Source organism: Trachemys scripta, chromosome 4 (genome assembly GCF_013100865.1).
Source record: "Trachemys scripta elegans isolate TJP31775 chromosome 4, CAS_Tse_1.0, whole genome shotgun sequence".
NCBI lineage: Eukaryota > Metazoa > Chordata > Testudines > Emydidae > Trachemys > Trachemys scripta.
In genome coordinates this window covers 37,778,910-37,798,113 of record NC_048301.1, presented here as the reverse complement: position 1 = coordinate 37,798,113, position 19,204 = coordinate 37,778,910, and the positions used below count along the sequence as shown (strand labels likewise).

The following is a 19,204-nucleotide window of genomic DNA, read 5'->3' as shown; positions in this document are numbered from 1 at the left end:
GTGTTTGTAGAACTGACATCCTAATTTTTAATATGGTTACGATAGTCTCACAGATGCTGCTACACCATCTTTTGACATCAAGGTAGAATGTTTCCTCCAGACATGCCAAACCCACAAAAATAACGCAGAAATTGGGTTTGTTTTCGGCTTCATTGGCTTGTGAGTAGCTTATTGCTTGGTTTTTTTTTTGTTTTTGTTTTTTTTTTTTTGGTCAGCTCCGAGCAAGCAGGGGCAAGGAGGTGTGCAGAGCGGGCCCAATATAGTCCCAGACTGCACGCCAGGGAGATCTAGACACATAGAGGGTTGGGGTTCTTAGGGACTGGCTCGTTTTGGCCTTATTTTGAAATGGGATGCGCTTGATTTTTAGCTTATTGTGGAAGTCAGGGTGCTTATTTACCACGTGAAAGTTGGCAACTGTGGTTTTCTCTGTGCAGCTCAAGGCCAGCTTTCTAAACACAACACTGCAGTACCCCACCGGACAGACATCTCGCCCATGCACTGCCCCACAGGTCCTCCCGGGGCCCAGCCCCTACAGTGGTTCCCAGCAGCCCCCCTGGGCTCTGACCACTTGGCCCCCGCCCCCGGGTCCTACTCCGGAGCCACCCAGGCCCAACACGCCACGGGGGCCGAGCCCCCTCCTCACCTCGCGAGAGACCTCAGCATCAGGGCACCCCCACCCCGCCGGCTCCAACCGCCCAACTCTGCTCAGCTTCCTCCCCACCTCGCCGCTATGGCAACTTGAACTAGCCGCCTTGCCACAGGGAGAGAGAGCGGCCTTCCGGGCGCCAGGGCCCCCGACGCATAGCACTGTGGGACATGTAGTCCTCAGGCGCCGACGCCGCCATCATAGGAGACGGTTGAGTGGACTACAATTCCCGAAAGGCCTTGCGGTTGCGCTGCTGGGTCTCACCTGAGGTGCAACTGTCCGCGCGGAAAGCCTCACCGAGGCGATCGCCAGACGCTCAGGCCACACCCATTGTTAAAGGACCATTCATGAAAGGAGGTATGTGAGAACAGCAGCCTCAGCAAGACCTGATCCTGACGGTGTAACTGGAGTTAACAGGAGTGTAACTGGAAAATTATCATTAAAATAATTAAAATGCACATAAGCATTCTTTTTAATTATAGTTTTTAGTGATTAATTTCTAGAAATTTTTCAACTGCAAACACTTTTGCACTTGAGTAATTTATAACACAGCCGAGCAGTCCAGACTACTCAGCTGCATAATATAACTCATGTTTGTTAGTGGTTCCAAGATCAGGACATTGGTCAATAATCTGTTTGAGGTAAGAAAAAAATATCTTATGTGGTGTCTATGGGCTTGTCTACACTACCTGCTGGATTGGCGGGCAGCGATCGATCCAGCGGGGGTTGATTTATCACGTCTAGTATAGATGCGATAAATCAACTGCCGAGTGCTCTCCCATCGACTCCAGTACTTCACCAGAACAAGAGGCGCAAACGGAGTCAATGGGAGAGCATCAGCTGTCGACTTACCACAGTGAAGACACCACGGTAAGTAGATCTAAGTACGTCGACTTCAGCTACGCTATTCACGTAGCTGAAGTTGCGTATCTTAGATCAACCCCGTGCTGTAGGGTAGACAAGCCCTTATTGTAGCTTATTGTACTAGATGCGATAAATCAACCCCCGCTGGATCGAGCGCTGCCCGCCGATCCAGCAGGTAGTGTAGACAAGCCCTTAATGGACTTAACAGTAGGAGGGAGTCAGGGAAGAAGACCAAAAATAAGCAGTAAGATCCTGCATTTACATAGTAACTACTGCAAAAAAAATTTATTGTGTCTGATTCATTTAGAATGTTGGATGTTTTTGCTTGTTTTATATAAGTCCTTTGGGCATCTTTGTTTTTAATTGTTTCTCTGTGACCACTGCTACTCTAGACTTCCAGGCCACTTCAGAGACTGTCAATTAAGCACAAGAGCATTAAACTGTTCAGTGATTTTGTAAGGTTGCATGTCCATTGGAGCTCAATTGAGACAAAAAAATATCCAAATCCTATGACTGTTAAAAGTAATTTCATGTGGTCTTTAAAAACATGGCAAGCTGGTAAAGTTACATACAAAGACAACCATCCTGAAGCAGGTATGAATCAAAATACTCATGTGCAGCAAGGCCACACCTTACAGAAAAAAATATACAAAATACATTTTAGAGGGAAATAAATCTTAACCAATGCTGGGGTTTTTTATTCTAGTCAGAAAAGTCTGTTAGTCATCCCTTAATTCTTCCTACCTTGCCTCTTCTGAGTCAATTATCTCTTAGTTCTCTTTATACCGAGTGTAAAAAGTTCTATGAATCCCCTCAAATTATGAATTTGTGCAATAAACAGTTCAGGTACAAATATTTCTAGTTTCAGGATACAATGGCTAATACACAACATAGTCTTAAAGAGAGAAGATAGAAATCAGTATAAATGCCGAGTCATCATTATAGGAAGCTTACCCTGGGTCTCTGAAACCTCCAATGGAAGTTACAAGGGAGGCTTAAAACTGTGCTTACATTGTAGTTTTGTGGCTTTTGTAGCTGATAGTAATACCCAAAACAAAATAATAAAATTAAGTCTTTAACAATGTTGCTAACCCCAAAATCAAAAATCATGAATCAAGACCAGAAAACACAAGATTAAAAAAAGAGGGGAAGGAAGTCTTTTGATTTCCTTTCTGAGCCTTTACAGTGCACTTGATTCCACATTTTCAAGCTTTTATCTGCATTGGGGCTAGAAACTTCATGTAAAGAAAAAACAAAAGCAGAGATACTCTTGTAATCACAAAAATCCAGATGCTGTGACTTTAAGAAAAACACCAAATACCCCCTATGTAAATACAACCCTTTTTTCAAAGGTAGATATGGGGTAGATCAATGGCAGCTGACTGAAATGTAAACTATGTTCCTAAAAAGTTAAGCAGCTGTTAATTTTGCTCTCTATGTTTGCTTAATTTGCTCAAAGGCTACTTTCTACAGTAGTTGATTTTCCATTAAACCTTCACAGTACCCTCTTCTCAAAGTTTTGGGACCCATTTTATTTAATCTATTTATAACTGACTTCGGAACCGATTGCAGGAGTGGACTGATAAAGTTTGCGGATGATACGAAGGTGGGAGGCGTTGCCAATTCGGAGGAGGATAGGGATATTCTGCAGGGAGACTGAATGAGCTTGTGAATTGGAGTATCAGAAATAGGATGAAATTTAATAGTGAAAAGTGCAAGGTGATGCATTTAGGGATGACTAACAACAATTTTAGTTACAAGCTGGGGACGCATTGGTTAGAAGTAACGGAAGAGGAGAAGGACCTAGGGGTTCTTGTAGACCGGAGGATGACTATGAGTCGACAATGTGATGTGGCGGTGAAAAAAGCCAATGCGGTCTTGGGATGCATTAGGCGAGGTATATCTAGTAGGGATAAGGAGGTGCTGCTTCCGTTGTATAAGGCGCTGGTGAGACCTCATTTGGAGTACTGTGTGCAGTTCTGGTCTCCCATGTTTAAAAAAGATGAACTCAAATTGGAATGGGTGCAGAGAAGGGCCACTAGGATGATCAAAGGAATGGAAAACCTGTCATATGAAAGGAGACTGGAGGAGCTCGGGTTGTTTAGTCTGACAAAACGAAGGCTGAGGGGGGGATATGATTGCTCTCTTTAAATATATCAGAGGGATAAATACAAGGGAGGGAGAGGAATTATTCCAGCTTAGTACTAATGTGGACACGAGAACGAATGGATATAAACTGGCCGTGGGGAAGTTTAGGCTTGAAATCAGACGAAGGTTTCTGACCGTCAGAGGGGTGAAATATTGGAAAGGCCTTCCGAGGGAAACGGTGGGGGCGAGAGACCTGTCTGGTTTTAAGATTAAGTTAGATAAGTTTATGGAGGGAATGGTTTAATGGTAAAACATATTAGCTGAGGAATACCGAGCAATGGTAGGTAAATAGTATAATGGCTAACAAGGGTTAGGCTGGAGACTCTTGCCTACATGCTCGGGGTCTTACTGATCGCCATATTTGGGGTCGGGAAGGAATTTTCCTCTAGGGTAGATTGGCTGAGGCCCTGGAGGTTTTTCGCCTTCTTCCGCAGCATGGGGCAGGGATCGCTAGCAGGAGGGTTCTCTGCCAATTGAAGTCACTAAAACACAGGATTTGGGGACTTCATCAGCAGAGTCAAGGGAAGGGTAGGGACGGTTTTGTGGCCTGCAGCATGCAGGAGGTCAGACCAGATGATCATAATGGTCCCTTCTGACCTTAAAGTCTATGAGTATGAGTCAAGCAATTCTCCCACTCTTCCTTCCCAACCCTCACACACATTCTTAGTTCATGCCTGCTATTGCTAAAGCACCCTCATCCCTGTCTTAGAGAGAGAGGTCTCCCTTATATATACTCCTGCACCCATCTGAAGTGAGCCACAAGATTCCCTTTGTCATCTGATCCATTGGATAACATTTCTCTAGAGTACTCAACACGACATCTTCCATCATTCCATTGCCTTTAAGGGCCGAGCTCCAATAATGCCCATGTGGGCCGTGCTTTAGAGAAGCCAGCATGCTTTGTTCCCTTTTTTAAAAGTTCTTGCTCTCTCATTTATTGTATTCCGCATTGTAACAACCTGCATGGAAGTTGGAGGGAGGAGTGTGGGCTGTAGGAGGAAAGAGGAAGTCAATTCTATATGCCTATGGCTAGGATTGCTAAACTGGAGCTAGAGCAGCTCTGTAAATAGTTGATGTAATAAAGAGCCAGTTTAGTTTAATAAAAATGGAATTCCATTGTAGCCAACTCACAATGTTATCATGAGTCTCATGATAACTAGTATGTAGCCTTAAAAATCTAGCTTCTGAATTCATATGATTACATGAGAATTTTGGCTTTAATTTTAAAAAGAAAAAGAAAATTGCTAGCTATCGTGGTTGCAGAGAAAAGCTTGAAAACATGAACCCTAAATGATCAAAATCCAGAAGATCCCCAAAAATGTATTACTTTTAAAAACGTCCTTGTTTTAGGGCCCTGACTTGTGATTTTTTAGCAGTTGGGGTTGTCTACACTGGAGTCCTCTCAGAGTATTTCCAGCATATAGGACACACAATATCCCTTGTTGCTTCCAGGTGAGTTTTAAGGTATTTCTTCCTATAGTCTCCGAAAAATGGTTCATTGTCATTATCCTAACTAAGACAACCCCAAATTAGTAGTTGCTTTACAGAATCACCATTGATTGAGTCAATCAACTGTTAGCCAATAAATATTTCGAGAAGGCTTTGTATTCTTTATGCCTATGCTAACAGTGTATAACTATTAAGCAAATTCCCAGCATGCTTTGCACTCATGCTAAGCTTACAGTAAACTCTCAATAACCTGTTTTATGTGTCTGTAGAATCTGACAGAGATGAGATGTATTTTTGTCTTGCAAATATAATAGTGTGATTAGTACAGCTTGGACAGCATGCTAGGGAGAAGACAGATGATTCTTTTGACACTTGACCAATATGCAATCTGTAACAAGCTACGGCTGGTGCAGGATGTCTCTAAGTTTGCTGACTTCTGGAAAACAATGTTGAAAACAAGATAAGAAACTGGTAAGAAAGGGTGGTTAAATCTTAGGTAAGCTTGTTGGTTATAAACATGCCAGGTATGTATATGAGTAGTGTGAAGCTCATAATTTCAGGATAGTATGAACGCTGCACTGCTGTCTTCCAGATTCGAGAAGTATTAACCTTTCTATAATGATGTTTTGTCTTTGACTAATAAAACCTGATTGAGCCTGCATTATCTGATGTCTCATCAATACTATGAATCAAACCCTAACAACTGAGTCTCTTCAGGATCAGGTATCAATGCACAAAAAAGGAAACCATATCCAACCATTTTCTTAGGATATTTTTGAGTTTGAGAGAGGCCTCAGACTTTATATAAGAGCAACTCTCACCGGGGTCTTCAGCCTGGCTGCCAGCTTGAAACTGTTTCTGTTCTCCCATATTTTCCTAGCCCTTTCCCATTACAACAGAGATAGAAAACCAATGTGTTCTTTCTTAACGTGAGTGGTAGCATAACCACCTTTTCTTGAAATTTGAAATAATTTAGTCATGTGGGGAGCACAGTTTTCAAGGACCTAGAGAAACAAAGGAATTAATTCTTTCATATATTCTAGTCAGTCACTTTCTCATATTACACCATGTTGAACAGCTCTGTGCCAAAGCAGCATCTCTACTGTAAAGTATTTTTGATAGAATAGAAATTAGCCGAGAGATTGAAGCAGGAACAGGAGGGAATTGGTGAAGGATACACATTCTCCGTTATATCTGAAAAGTTGAGCAGAGAAGGCTATCGCTCCTACCAGTTGTTCACGTGCAACAAATGGATCATTTGATGATCCACACACAGATTAACTAGACCTGATGGAGGGTCAACTGGAAACAGATGACCAAATGACCAAACTGGCTGGAAAGATATTTAAGAAGTGAGAACACATTTAGTCATTATGGTGACTGACCCATAAACAAACTATTGGGATCAGAGGCACTTAGGTTCTATGGTGAAGGAGTATTTTACAAATGTCTATAATAGGTAAATATGTTTATTGATTAGACCAGGAATTGGCAACCTTTGGCACGCGGCCTGTCAGGGAAATCCGCTGGCAGGCCGGGACAGTTTGTTTACCTGCAGCGTCCGCAGGTTCGGCCAATTGCAGCTCCCACTGGCCGCGGTTCGCTGTTCCAGGCCAATGGGAGCTGCGGGAAGCGGCAGCCAGCACATCCCTCAGCTCATGCTGCTTCCTGTTTTTTTTTTTGTTTGTTTTGTTTTTTGGCAGGAATGCAGCAGTCTGGAATTTGCATTGTCAAGGATGATTTAACCAAAATAATCTCCTGAAATAAACCTCAGACTGGGTTTTTATTTCTATATCTCATGCTCCTGAGAACTCTAGTTTCAAAGACCTGGCCTTGCATTAGCTTGCCTAACATTCTCTTCTGGCCTAGAGTCTTCCTCAGCATAGCCAGGTGTATCTCAATTCCACATCTACTTCTAAATATCACTGATGGTTTTAGGGATCTGTAGGTAATGCAGTTTTTTGCAAAGTTTATTAATATTTCTATTCAAACTTAGGCAATATTATGAAAATAAAATAAAACAGCAGGTACCTGACTCCACTGTTCTCCACCCCATTGCAGAACCCCAGTAGGTGTGATGTCACCAACATAATGCATACTGGGGCACATGGAGGGCAGGCGCTGGCGGTGCTAAACAGCAGGACTTATAAAATATAAGAATTTGTTATCAATTATTTGCTGGATTTTCCACCCTGCCCTGACCACAGTCCTTAGGACATTAAACAAATGACTAAATCAACTGGATTTTTTTTAAGAGTTTGCAGGTCATCTTAAAAAAAAATACATCTCCAAACTTAAATCTGGATTTGGGGATAGGTATGTATACTTCAGTCAAAAAAAAAGAAGAAGAAATAATGTCAAAATGAACCATTTCAGCACTAACAAAATGTCTCATTTTAATTTTTCAGGATAGATTCACAGGTGGGATTTAAGCACCAAAAACACTGGTAGAGGAGTGGTGTCCCCCATCTTTATAACCTTTAGATAGGTTGTGGGAGAACCAAGTATGAATCCCCACTTTGTAGCAGGTGTACTCTAAACACCAGGCTATTAAGTATTTGGAGCGGGAGTGCTTTTTAATCTCACCTGCTAAAGCTGGTTCACTTGGTATAAAATACTTGAGTAGTCATTGGGCCAGAGAGTGAGAGAATGACTTTATAGCCCAGTAGTTAGAGCACTGGGAAAGGGGAGACACTTGAATATTCAGTGGAGCAGGAGCTGGAACACAAGTATTTATAAAAAGTGGGAAGCTTCAAAAGGAGAGATTGAGTGACTAACTCCAGAATATCCTATAGCTTGGTGGTTAAGACGTTTACCAGGAAGAAACATTAAGCTGAAGTCTTTGCTCTAGGTTGGAGTCTTGAACCTGGGTTTCCCACATCCCAGGTGAGTGCCCCAATCACTTGGCCAAAGGTTGGGAGAGGGGTAGACTGATTAATTTCCTTTATCTTAAAAATAACAATGAAGCACAAGGGGTGAGGTAATATCTTTTATTGGATCAACTTCAGTTGGTGAGAGAGACAAACGCTCGAGCTACACATAATTGCATAAAAGATATTACCTCATTTCTCCTCCCTGCCCTTGTCTCTCAAATATCCTGGGACTGACGTGGCTACAACTACACTGCATACAAAATGAAACACTTCATTTGACTGAAACTAAGTTTTTCTGACTCTTATGATTCACCAAAATCCTAGAACCATAGACAGGGTCATCTAGTTTAGCCCCCTGCCATGATGCAAGATTTGTTGTGTCTAAACCATCCAAGACAGATGGCTATCTAACATCCTTCTGAAAACCTCCAGTGAAGGAGCTTCCACAACCTCTCTAGGCAGTCTGTTTCATCTTCCTAACTGTAAGAACAGTAGGACAATCTTCCTGAGATTTAATGCTGTAGTTTGAACCCATTGCCTCTGTGGCAAGAGAGAACAACTTTTCTCCATTTTTTTTATGGCAGCCATTCAAGTATTTGAAGACTGCTATCTTGGCCCCCCTTAATCTCCTCTTTTCCAAACTAAACATACCCAGTTCCTTCAGCTTTTCCTCATATGGTTTGCATTCCATCCCTTTGATCATCTTTGTCACTCGCCTCTGGATCCTTTCCAGTTTCTCCACCTGTTTTCTATATATTGGTAACCAAAATTGGACATAGAACTCCAGCTGAGGCCTAATCAGCACCAAGTAGAGCGGTACTGTCACCTTCCATGACTTGTATGTAAATGCTGTTCAAACTTTGCTACGTCGCTGAGCATAACCTTTTTTTGATCTGACCTCCCGAGTTTCTCATGTAACTGTCTCGCCTCCGCTAACAATTCCGCGTCCGTAGGTTTACGATCGGACATGACGGCCAAGAGCCCACCCGCAAAACACAAATTGGTACCGGTGTAAGTCAGGTCTACTAAACACAGTCTCTTTTTATGAATAATTTGACTATTAAGGATAGAATTTAAAACTCTATGAGCACCCCCACCCCTGTTTTTTACAACTGTCACAACGAGGCGCAATGTCCCATCGACATGTAACTCTCTATTGCTCTGTAGCAGTTTTGAGGTCTGATTTAAGAAATCCTCAGCAGACAGCTCATCCCTAGTTCTTTTGACCAAAAACAAAGAGTTTGTTAAATTACGGCTCTCTAAACGTAACTGAACATAATCATCAGGGCCTACCCTACCATTAATGTCATTGAGCACCAACTGTATTCCCCGGTGTATGGCTTCAACAACCTGCTGAGCTGAATTTATTTGCTCAAGATTGACAAAATGAAATTCCTCACAATACACCGACCCCCCAAATCTGGATACTTCACGTTGCCAACTTCTCACTCTCTCCATATACACCTCGGCATTTTCGGGGTTACTTGGGGGTTCCTCTACGGGATCATTAGCGGCATCTTCTACATTAGATGCTATTTGAGAGTCAGACTTTGAGGCGCCTCCATTAGGGTCATTGGGAGTAGAACGGAACCCGTCTAGAGAGCCCTCTGGGGAATTTGCTAAACCAGAGTCTGATTCCGCCTCCCCATTTTCAGACAAGCCAGTTTGAGAACCTCCAGTAGGGGGCATCTCTTTTTGTTTTTGTTTTTTTTTCCTCATTACCTCTTTAGCCCTTTTTAAAATTTTTACAACAACCCGGGCCTGGAACTTTTTGGCAGCCATCTGTTTATCACCCAAGCACTGTCCCCCCTTTTGTTTACACATGAGCTGATGTGTACCCTGGAGGGTGCCCCTTTTACTCAGGCCCCTTTTCACGACTAGTCATGCCTGCTCAGAGCCACCCTTTCCAGCCCTTATGTTTTTCAGCATGGCTCTGAACCAAGCATCATATTTTTCCCATTTCTTTCTAGAATCCCGTTCTTTTAGACTACCCGAGGATACATCCTCCACCACTTTTCTGAGGGAAGCCTCAACCCCTTCCCAACTACTAGAATATGGGGGAGCTGTGACAAGCTTATGGTTATGGGAGAATGGTTTGTCAGTTCTTCGTTTTTTATTCACAACCGCTAGAGCGCATGCTCCGGGTTTGTGAATGTGGGCATTTTCGCTCACAGTTTCTTCAGGGCTTGGTGTGGTGGTGGCCACCGCTGAGGAACTAGAGTGCTGGTTGTGTGATTGCAATACCTCAGCATCGCAGAAGCTTTTAGTCCATGGTTTTTTAAACGCAGCCCCTAGAGCGCATGCTCTGGGTTTGCGCACATTTAGAACCCCTAGAGTGCGTGCTCTGGGTTTGTGAATGTGGGTGTTTTCGCTCACAGTTTCCTCAGGGCTTGGTGTGGTGGTGGCCACTGAGGAACTGGAGTTGTGGTGGCATGGTTGTTTTTTACCAGAGTCTTTTGTTTTGTCCTTGGGTTTGACATATATGAGGTTTGGACCGCCCAGATGCTTCAGCTGCACTCTTGTGCTGTTTTGCGTTGTTAAAGGTCTCAAAGCAGATTCCTGGTTTGTTGGCAGTTCTGGAGGAGATGTCCTTTTATCTCTGACTACAGCATTGTCAGAAAAGTTGCCCAGGCCTATGAGGGGGAAAAAACAACAACATTTTACAAAAACTAAACTTTACCACCTCTCTCACCCACACCTATGTATTTACTTAAAATACAAAACCTCATAGAACAACCAAACCAATAAGCAAAATATATTTACAGGGCGTCATCCATCCATCAGTCACTGATGCTGGTGAATTTTCCTTTTCAGCGGTCTCTTTCCTTTTTCTTTTCAGCTTGTTTTCCCTCTGGTCTAAGGATCTCTCATGTTTTGACTGTACTGTGGAGCAAACAACAACATTATTATAAAACACATGAAACCATCTTGTAAACATACATATCACACACACACTTCATTAGGGTGTTTTTCTATTTAAAAAGTCATAGCTTTACAACAAAATAATCCAATTCAGGCTGTACAACAAACAGGTTTTTAAATACATCTAATTTTGCAGAATAAAAACCAAAACTGCTTTTAAAATCCATTTTGCACAGAAACCCTTGTTAGTTTAAAACATACATACCACCAGTTTAAAACCCACAGTTTGCAACCAAATACTTTTCAAAAAACCCACATGCATTTAAAAGCCACATGGTTGTTCTGCCCCAACCATGTGCCTTTGGTTTAGTTAGTAGCATTCACCCCTACCCCAAGTGCCTCAAACCCCATTTTAAAAACCCATCACATTATGCACAGTAAAAAAAAAAAAAAGCCCTGTTTAAAACAAACCAAGTACTTAAAAAAAAAAAAAAAAAACTATGCCTTGCACAGGCCCCCGCGCGCGCGCACACACACACACACACACAAAACAGCAGCTTTATAAAACACACCAAACCAAGTTTGCAGCCATACACTTTTCAAAAAACCCACATGCATTTTAAAAGCCACATGGTTGTTCTGACATGAAACATGGTTTGAGCAAGGCTAGGCATGCCCAAGGTTCTCCTGGTTACTGACCCTGCTGCCCGCGGGGAAGCTAAACACTTTCATTCCCACACGGTCCACAGGGTATTTAGCATTAGCGGTAAACAGGGCCTCCGCGTGCCCCAGACGGACTCCCGGGGCCACCCATACTTTCTTCACAAAAAGGGACACTGATACAATGCAGAGTTTAAAGCCTTCAGCCGCACTGCCCATTAAACAGAAAGCGTCTTTACTGCGTGTCAGTTTAATTTTCACATCCACTCCGTTTAACAAAAGTTTTTCTTGAAAAAACAGGTCGCTGTGTAAATGGTCCAGCAGCTCTACCGTTCTGCTCTCGGCCGTCAGCTTTGCACACCTCACAAACCCTAGATTCCCTCCATCCAACTCTGTTTCTTCATGTTGTCCAATAGTGTCTTTGTAAAACAGGCCGGCGGAAAATTGCGTGGCGAGGGTGTCGTTGCTGTAATTGAACACCGATTCTATAAAGACCCTGTAAGGGTAGCAGTTGTTGCTTTGGCATATGAGGTGGTCTCCCAGCGTGACATCCAACTGAATGAAAATAGAGGCCACGGAGTAATTCATCAGACCCACTTCGGCGTCCACGGCGAGTTCAGTTCTGTCTCCTTTGACAGTCTTGCAACACAGGTACAGCAGCGTGTTGTTTAAATCCATATAATCTATGCCATTCCCTGCTATAAAAAAGTCAATGGGGGCAGACTCCGTAATGGCCGATAGAGGCGGCACCTTGATATAGATGCTTTTCTCGATGCTGGGCTGTGTAGGAGCTATTTGAAACAAGTCTAGTTCGGATTTGGTGCACTCTTCAGACCCGCAGTGAACAAAAGCCATGTTGATTAAAATATGTCTCTTTTACCAGGCAGAGCGCGTCTCCTCTTTCGCCCAGGCTTCCTCTTGGACTTTCGCTTATGGCCAGCCCTGCGTGTCAAAGCCCTTCTTTTAAAGGGTTTCGGGGGACCTGTGCATCACGGGTATGACGTATTTCTTTTTCTCTTCCTCCTTTTAATGTACATCAGCCCCGATCCTTCCTGTGAAGCTGTATTCCCCACCTTCTCCAGAACAGCACGGGAGACATGATCTACCACATCTTTAGCTATGTTTTGAGCGGCGGTTTTTACGTGGGGTTTAATAATCTCTAGCCCCCTCCTCAAAAGCGGTACGGCTTTTCGAAACAGGCTACGAAATATTCCACCCACACCTGCCCCGTACATCACGGGGGCCCCATGATATCCAGGAAGGGCGTATCCAGCCTGGGCTTTGTAATAGTTCCTGTAGATGGTGGGGTCGCCATAATTTTTTGGGATCGCCATAATAGGGTTTTGCTTTTTTAGAAACCTCGCTCTCTCCGCGGCCGCAGATGCAGCTTGACGATCACCTTGCCGAAGCGAAATGAGACATGTCTGTTCTGATCTGTCTTTATTTCAATGGTGATGGTGTCGATGTTTACTGACAGGGACGTAATGAGGTTTGTGGTAGGTGATGGTAACAAACTCGTTGTTCCTTCCTCAGACAGGGACGCAGCATAACAGGGGAACAGAAAAGTCCCCCACAAACTGGTGTTCTACGACATCCGTGTATAGATACAAGGAGTTAAAACCTCCTGTTATATCTGCCGAGAAGGGGAATTTTTGGACGTTGCGTTTGTGGCCTAAACCCAGAATGTTATCTAGCTCCCCGTCAGTAGAAAACATGTACATAAAATCAGTAGATTTAAGTCTCACTTTTCTACCCACAGGGTCATAGTTCATGACCACCTCAGGCGGTCCAGGATGACGAGCCATGTTGCTGTTCATATGCTCCAGTAATTCGGGTATGGTCGAGTAATAACCTCGTTGTAAGACGAAATTCCACGTTGTAGCTCCAAAGGTGATTTTGAAAGGGGTGTCTTCGTTGATAGTATTCCAGCTGTGCGGGTATTGTATTTCCACTAACCCCACCTCCCAGGCACCCGGGAGATCCAAGGGCTTAATTTGCCGTATTGTAAAGTTCGAGATGGTGTTTTGGGGAAAAACTGCAGAGCTGGCATTGCTGGGCAAAGTAATGTAAAACCCGCCGTCGCTCATTTTTCTCTCTCTCTGTCCTTGCAGAAGGAATCTTTTTTTTTGTTGTTGTTCGTGTCTAGATGTCACAGAGTTGAGAAGCTTCCACCCAGCTGTTAAACTTATCGGGCCACCCCAACCATTTCACCAGTAGCTGCTTTTTTCTCCCTTTTCCTTTCTCTGCTAGAACTTTTTCAATCCTGTAAATCCTGGCTCATTTGGGGTTTCCTTTTTGTAATTCTTCAGGGTAAAAAGATCCAGTAACTGCCTCACCCTCGTAATCTTTTAAGCGGTATACAGGTCTCTGGCCCCTGGTTAAGGCTTCATCCCCTATGAATATCTCATCGGTAAACGTCTGTTCATAACCTTTTTCAAAAGCGCCTTTGGTCTCACGTGGTCACCTTTTCTAAACGGGGCAACAACCGGTTTTATTTTAAAACCATCTCCGTAAACCATTTTCCATACCTTCAGAGAATTTGAAGGGTTAACATCAATGGGTCTGGTACGTATAGTTCTGTGAAAGCTCTGGTTGTAACTCTTTATAAAGTCAGGTAAGACGTCAATGTAGCGAAAGGTGTTATGGGCTGTTAAATCGCTCCACAACTCCTGCTTTGACTTCATTATTGGTAACAAAATGGTGAACTCCATGCCGCTTTAATAATCCACTTAAAGGTTTGTTTAAAAATTCTTTCCCCTGATCGGTTTGTAATTTTTGAGGCACGCGACCTTCACTGAAAATAGCTTTAAAGGCCTTGGATACCTCACCACTCGTCTTGTCTTTTAGGCCTAAGGCCCAGGCATATTTGGATAGAATGTCTATCACTGTTAAGATGTACTTAAAACCGCTGTTGTGTTTGGAGAACTGGTGCATATCCACCAAATCTGCCTGCCACTGCGCATCCACCTCTGAAACAATGGTCTTGTTTCTTTTAAAACGTATTTGAGCCAGTTTGTGTAAAGTGTAAGCATCCTGGTCTGAAAGCCATGCCGTTACCTGTCTTCTGTTTAAAGTTTTACTATGCTTTCTGGCCGCTTGAAAAAGAGGGTTGATCCCGCCGAAGCGCCCAACTTCCCCGGGGGCGTAATATATTTTCTTTAACAGCGCCGCCTGTGTAGACATGACTGTTACTGGTACTGTCTTTTACTATCACGAGTATGAAAGGGAACACATTCATATTGACATATTTAAATAAGTTTTATTAATCGCCTGGTTTAACACGACCTTTTACAGCCACCTGTAAAAATGGATGCCATGACCCCTACCATAAGGGAGTCTCAGATGGTTCATTCTTCCATTTTGTCCTTTTTGGCTTGAGATCTGTGTCTCAGACATGAGCAAAAGCAGCTGACGCACGATATGTTTACTCCCACAGGGCTTCCAATGTGTAAGTTCTTAAAGGCCTCTAAAAAGGCATCGTCGACCTGTTGAGAGATTTTCAGAAAAGAAACCATGTAAGCACCCCTCACTGCTTGTACTGCAACCCCCGGTTCCTACCCCATTACCCACCCCTCCTTGACCGCCGCTTCTTAATCATTCATTTTACCTGAGCTCCGTCTTTTCCGTTCGCTTTGTCCACCGGTGCCTCCCCCGAGCCGCAATCGCCTTCCACCTCTGAGGGGGTGGACAGAGAGAGGCAGTCACGTTCATCGGGGTGCCTCACAAGGGTTTTGGGGTCGGGTTCCGACTTATCCATCAATGGCTGGGTCAAAGGGTCCTGCTTGGAACTGTCGCTGATGTAACACCTGCTCCACACAAGTTCAAAGGTGGTTGGAGCTAAAACAAAGTCCGAAGTTCTCACGGGGGTGGTGAAGGAGTCCATGTTTCCTCTCAGCAGGCTTTCTGCGATTTCAAAAACACGTGTCCTTGGTAAGAGATGGCCGCTCTGTCTGGCGCTGGGACTTATGGGGTAATGGTGCTGCACTCTGATTGGCGGAGGGCCTTGGGAGGAGTTCTTAGTGGGGTCACATGACTCACTTCCGGAGGAGTCACCCCAACCTGGAAGTCACCCTGATTGGTCAAAATCGCCTCTCAGGGCGGTCCTGTTGGCACGAAACCCCTCCTGATTGGTAGAGGGTGGAGGGGGAAGTTCTTAGAGGGGTCACATGACCCATTTCCGGACGGGTCACCCCCGCCCTGGAAGTCACCCTGATTGGTCAAAATCTCCCCTTGGGGCCACCCTTTCGGGACAAACCCCTCCTGATTGGTAGAGGGTAGTGGGGGAAGTTCTTAGAGGGGTCACACAACCCACTTCCGGGTGGTTCACCACCGCCCCAGAAGTCACCCTGATTGGTCAAAATCTCCTCTCGGGGCGGTCCTTTTGGGATGAAACCCCTCCTGATTGGTAGAGAGTGGTGGTAGGAGTTCTTAGAGTGGTCACATGACACACCTTGCTTCCGGTCAGGTGGCACCTTGACCCTGGAAGTAATACCCCCATGGGGTGGAACTTCAGGTGACAGATGGGAGGGACCAAGTGCTCAAGGGGCAGGGCGGGGCTTAAGGGCTCAAAGGGCGAGGTTAGGGTTTGATTGACGGTAGGGCCCTTATACTACTCTCCAGCTGAGGCCTAATCAGCACCAAGTAGAGCGGTACTGTCACCTTAATTGACTTGTATGCTATGCCTCTGTTAGAGGGCTTATTCCTTCACCCTCTCACTTCCCTGGTCCTTCTCACATGAACAGAGAGCAACAATACCCGAAGTCCGAAGGTGCAAACAATTCGATGTTTATTGGGGTGAACTTCCAGCAAACTTAAACCCAAGTTCCTTTTTCCTTATTTTCGAATCCCAACTTACTTCCTGTTTGCCCCTAATTTATATAGTAATATTCTCAGATATACCTTAACCAATCATTTTACTGAAATTTACCTAACCAATCCTAATACTGGGGTGGGAAGAGGCGGGGTAGGGGCAGGGCCTCATGGACTAGACAAGCAGTCTGAGGTATGAAGTTCAGCATGTATGATTCTTTGCAGTAAGTAATCGGGAAGAATGTTTTGTTAAAAGTGGCAACGTATTTTGTACGAATAGTTACTTAAAAAGTTCCTGCCATTACAGCTATGTTGATAGACTGTTAGTGTAGATCATCATCAGTGTTACTAACCATATAAGGAATAGTTACAGGTGTTTATATTTTAGTAAAACCCTTCTTCGCATTACAGTTTTAAAATAGTTAATACATTGACTTTTTATAGCATACTATATTACACTTTGTTGTATGAAAAGGTTTCAGTGATGTGGCCCTCAGGCCAATGTATTAGTCCTGATGTGGCCCTCGTGGTGTTTTGAGTTTGAGATCCCTGATCTATGGTAACTTCGCTAGTCATCCAGTCACATGTTGATTTTGTGAGAAGACTGAAGCAAAGAAGGGATGGAGTAGCTCTGCCTTCCTCTCATCTTCCATTACCAGCTCACCACCTCAACACAGTCCTAGATCTTTTTTTGTTTGATATATTTGAATGACCCCTTCTTGTTGTTGCTAATATTTCTTGCCAGCTGTAACTCATTCTTTGCCTTGGCTTTCCTGGGTTGTTTTGTTTTTTTGTCCCTACATGTTTGCACTATTCCCATGTATACTTCTGTCAAGGCTGCTTCCCCACTTTGAACTTTAGGGTACAAATGTGGGGGCCTGCATGAAGACTTCTAAGCTTAACTACCAGCTTAGATCTGGTCCGCTGCCACCATTCCCAAATGAATTCCCTTCCCTGGGAAGCCTTGAGAAACCTTTCACCAATTCCCTGGTGAATACAGATCCAAACCCGTTGGATCCTAAACCAAGGAGAAATTAACCATTCCCCCTCCTTCCTTTCACCAACTCCTGGTGAATACAGATCCACCCCCCTTGGATCTAAAAACAAGGAAAAAATCAATCATGTTCTTAAAAAGAAGGCTTTTAATTAAAGAAAAAGGTAAAAATCATCTCTGTAAAATCAGTATGGAGAATAACTTTACAGGGTAATCAAACTTAAAGAGCTCAGAGGACCCCCCTCTAGTTTCAGGTTCAAAGTACAGCAAACAGAGATAAACACTCTAGTAAAAGGTACATTTACAAGTTGAGAAAACAAAGTAAAACTAAGACGCCTTGCCTGGCTTTTTACTTACAAGTTTGAAATATGAGAGACTTGTTTAGAAAGATGGGGAGAACCTGGATTGATGTCTGGTCCCTCTCAGTCCCAAGAGCGAACGAACTCCCAAACAAAGAGCACAAACAAAAGCCTTCTCCCCCCCTCCCAAATTTGAAAGTCTCTTGTCCCCTTATTGGTCCTTTGGGTCAGATGCCAGCCAGGTTACCTGAGCTTTTTAACCCTTTACAGGGAAAAGGATTTTGGAGTCTCTGGCCTGGAGGGATTTTATAGTACTGTACACAGGACAGCTGTTACCCTTCCCTTTATAGTTATGACAACTTCCTTGGTGACATGCCACTCCTCCATTTTCTGTATGTATTCCTTTTGGTTTTTAGATAGCTAAAAAGCCCTTGTGCAGCCATGTTGGCCTCCTATGGCTCTTCTGATCTTTCCTCTGTGTCGGAATAGCTTGCTGTTCAGCCTCTAGTATTACATCTTTTAGGAACTGCCAACCCTATTTGACTCCTTTTCTTCCTATTTGGTCTTTTTCCATGAGACCTTGCCTACTCTTTCTCAGAGTTGGCTGAAGTCTGCCTTTCTGAAGTCCAGTGTCTTTGTTTTGCTGTTCTCAGGTCCTTCTTTCCATAGGATCTTTAATTCTATCAGATCCTGATCACGTCCTCCCAAGTTCCTGACCACCTTCACGTTTGCAACTAATTCATCCCTGTTGGTCAAAACCAGGTTGAAAATGGATGACCCCCTAGTTGTTTCCTCAAATTTCTGATTCAGAAAGGTGTCCCATACACATGCTAAGAATTTGCAGGACATATTATGTTCTGCTGTGTGGCAGGGCGACAACTCACCAGCATGGACCTTCTGCTGGTCATCTCAGGAATTAGCTCTTCCAGCCCAGAGCGCCCTCTGTAGGTCGGTGTCTTGCCTGCCGCTGCTCCTCCTCTCCCCACCCCATGTCCCTCCCAGACCCCGGTGCCCTTTGCTCAGGGGTTCTGCCCACCACAGTAACCCCTCACTCTGGGTCTCCCCTCCTAGGGGAACCCCCAACTCTCTATCCCCACCTTGCCTCAGTGGCTACTGCCAGTCTCCATTTAGCCCCCACTCACTGGGGCAGATGGCAGTCTGTAAACCACTCATCATCAGCAAGGAGGAGTTAGACCAGCTGCCTCTGCCTATATCTGGGCTGCCCCTCTGCAGCCCCAGTACCTTTGTGGGCTCTTAACTCAGCCTGCAGCCTAGGGCTTTGCTAGGCTGGAGCTCCCCAGCTCCCTCTGCTCCACTTCAGGTACCCTGCTCAGCTCCCAGATCTTTCCCTGTCAAAAGCTAGAGAGAGAGTCTGTCTGTCTCTGGCCCTCAGCCCTCTTATAGGGCAGCCATGACCTGATTGGGGCGTGGCCCTAGCTGCGGCTGCTTCCCCCAATCAGGCTAGCTTTTCCCCGCCACAGCCCTCTCCCAAGGCTGTTTTAAGCCCTTCAGGCCAGGAGCTGGGTGACTACCCCACTAGACGCTGTAATATTTTCCAACAGATATCAGGGAAGTTAAAGAAAAACCATTAATATTAGCT

The 19,204-nt window shown here is 44.3% G+C and overlaps 1 long non-coding RNA gene across 1 annotated transcript; it reads left to right on the top strand.

Moving 5' to 3' along the window:
- The first annotated feature begins 900 nt into the window (after window positions 1–900).
- Window positions 901–12,492, top strand: LOC117877428. The gene is made up of 3 exons (XR_004645708.1): window positions 901–1,003; window positions 5,032–5,110; window positions 12,386–12,492. It is a non-coding gene; the product is annotated as an uncharacterized LOC117877428 (long non-coding RNA).
- Window positions 12,493–19,204: the final 6,712 nt, after the last annotated feature.